The sequence below is a fragment of the Anas platyrhynchos genome, chromosome 9 (genome assembly GCF_047663525.1).
Source record: "Anas platyrhynchos isolate ZD024472 breed Pekin duck chromosome 9, IASCAAS_PekinDuck_T2T, whole genome shotgun sequence".
NCBI lineage: Eukaryota > Metazoa > Chordata > Aves > Anseriformes > Anatidae > Anas > Anas platyrhynchos.
In genome coordinates, this window is record NC_092595.1 from 15,894,754 (window position 1) to 15,897,809 (window position 3,056).

The window sequence follows — 3,056 nt, forward strand, 5'->3', positions numbered from 1 at the left end:
TCCAGCGAAGTCAGGGAGAGACTTCCATTGCTCCAAGTGGGCTGGGGATGAGTTGTTTGGAGAGCAGGGAAAAGGGGGATGTTTTCCCCCTCTCCCGTAGGCTCCTGCTTTGGTGCAGGGAGCCAGGGCAGCCTTTGTGACAGCGATGGCAGCTCTTGTGCCACGGGGGTGATGTCCACTGCCACTGAAGGCTTCATGCAAGATCTCCAAGAACCATCATGGGCTGCGGTGAGCCGGGTCGGGCCCCTGCTCGCGGGGAGAAACCTCTTCTGCCACACGTGGAGGCAGCCAGGATGGGCCTGGAGGGACCCTGCAGAAGTTACCTGTGCCTGCAGGTAGGGCTGAAACCAAGCCATGTGAGTTCATCTGGGTCTGGCTGACCACCCCTCTGGACCACCCCCAGCACACCTGAGCGAACCCTCAGGAAACCTGTCCCCATCTCTCCAGAGGCTCAGCAGAAGCCAACACGAAGCCTCCTTGGGCTCCAGAGGGTAAGGCCCGTTCGGGGGAGAGGGTGGTCCTCATAAAGTTCTTCACAGAGAACTTCCCGGTGTCCCTGCTGGCTGAAAACACCTTGTTCTTGGTTAGAGCCATATCCTATTTTTTGTCACATGGGGGCTGAGGCGCACAGCACCGTGCGGCCTTGGTGTGCTGCAGGGCCGGGCACCAGCCCCTGCTCTGGGGCTGTAAGTCTGGAACGAGCTCTACAGCAGCCCTAAGTCAATGGCCTGGGGAGATTTCCTGGCTTAGCTTTAGCAGCTGAGGCTGTTGGAGAGGATTGATGGTCAGGACAAAGCTCACCAAAGCGATTCCACTTACAAAAACGTAGGAAAAAAAAAAAAAAAAAAAAAAAAAGGATATATTATCCACGAGAGGGAAGAGGGAAATGTTGAGTGTCGCTTGTTTTGCTCTTCAGCGGTGTTCAGGGCATGAATGGAGAATAAGGGGCTGTTAAAAAAAAAAAAAAAAAAAAAAAAAAAAAAGGCAGGGAAAGGAGAAACAAAAGGGAGGCAAGATGCCTTGTCTTTTTTCCTTAATTAATCTAGGAAGGTGATGACAGGGTAGGATGAGAGATGGGAAGTAAATGCTCTGCTAACAGCCCTTCATGAAGATCTCTGGGTTTGACAAATGAGCTCAAAGCCACAGGGCCGGGAACCAGAGCTCCGCCAGCACATCGGGACTGCAGCGGTCAGAGGGAAGGTGCGGAGGGGCTGGGAACAGAAAAAACCCTCAGCCCCCTCCCGAGGTGCTCCCTGGCCACTCGCCGTCCCCATCACTCACATTCCTCGGGCTGCAGACCGAGAGCCGCCTGCTGCATCGCTCGTGCTGGCTGTGGAGAACGCAGAAGCTCCGTCGTGCTCCTGCCGTGGGTAATTTTTATTGCTGTGGACAAATCGCTGGATCATTTTGTGCTCCTAGGGGGTGCCAATCCCAGCCTGCAGCAGAGAGGTGTTGTGAGAATAAATGCAGGGAAGGCAATGGATATATTAAGCATTACAAATTCTAACGTTTTGTGGGGTAAACTAAGAAAGAATTTGGTGGAAGGATGGGATGGGATAGTGCAGAGTAGAATAATGTAAAATATTTTCTGTAAGCAGAAAAGCTTGCACTGTGACACGGGAGGGATTACTTTCTAATTTCATCATCGTTGCTTTTCTGGAATTTTGATTTCAAGACAAATACCAAATTTCAGCTTTGGGTTGGGGATTCTAGGTAGAAAATCAGCAAATCCAAATTTCTGGAATGGTTTTTGCCTTCCCAGAGGCTGGGGACCATGCAGGAGATGGCTTCTGCCAGCGCCCCAGGGCCACCGGGGACACGTAGAAGTTACTCCCCCCCAGACAACCCGAGCCATAAACTTTATTGCCCTATAAAGAGTGATCTGCAACATCAGAGGCTTTTCAGGGATCAATAAAACCAGCGTTAGCTAAATCGTCAGCAGGCACTATCCCCTTCCCCCAGCCTGCTCCGCCTTTCACTTCCAATTATGCAAAGTTGTAACTCCGAATTTTGGGTGAAAGCCAAACTGTCAATCCCTTAATCAGTTATGAACAATGTGAGCAATGTCTGTCTAATCGGTAAATGACCAACTAGTCTGGGAGGCTCCTATAATGGTGCTCAAATAACCGCCAGGTTGGTAATTATTCATGTCTGGGAAGGGAAGAAGAAATCCCCTTTGGGAAGCATTGGTCCTGCTGGTTCAGAGGGCATCAAAACCTGGTGCAACACATTTCCTCGAGAGTTAGCAAAAAGTGCAAGAAAATGGGGAAATGGGAAAACTTTGGGGGCATGGTGGGGTCAGCTGTTTTTAGGGACATGAGTCCTCTGACCTCTTGGCATCAGGTGTGGGATAATAGGAGCGGTGTAAGCTCGAGGCCCCGGTACAGCCTGCATGGAACCATTTTTCATGAGGGCACCATGCTGTCAGCCCGTCCAAACACCTGAAAATTCAAGCACAGGCAGCGAGCAACCCCCTGCAGCAAAGCAACTGCCAACACGCGCGGGTTTCAGCTTAACCAGGGCATCACTTAATAGGTGTGAAAAGCGGCTGTGTGCAAAATGCAAACATCTATCGAGGAATGCCGAGCTTCGTTTAGTGGCGGGGCAATGGCAAATTGGGCAGAAAAAAACATGTAAATAACATTTACTCGGAGGTGTTCTCGATTGCAAGGCTGTGCACTGAGCAGTGAGACAAGCGCAGGTGGAAAGCACTGCAGAGGATGCTCCTGCTTGCAGCACCATTGTGGGAGAGGTGTTTGGGGGTAAACTAGAGGCAATCCCACTGCTTTTCCCGGCCCTGAGCATCCCTAAAGACCTTGCACAGGTTGAAGGACTCAGGGGGTGAGGTTTTTGGGGGAAACACCCCACTTTTTTCCTCACTGTTAGGGCGGGCTCCACCACCGTGTACATACACCCAGTGTGAGCATGCAGGAAGAATTCCTAACTTCATTATTCACCCTCGAATACATATCAAAGCCTCTGTCTGCTTTAATGCCTTTTCTCATCTCCAGCCAGCCATCATCAGTGCAGGTAAGAATACCAACGATAAAAAATTA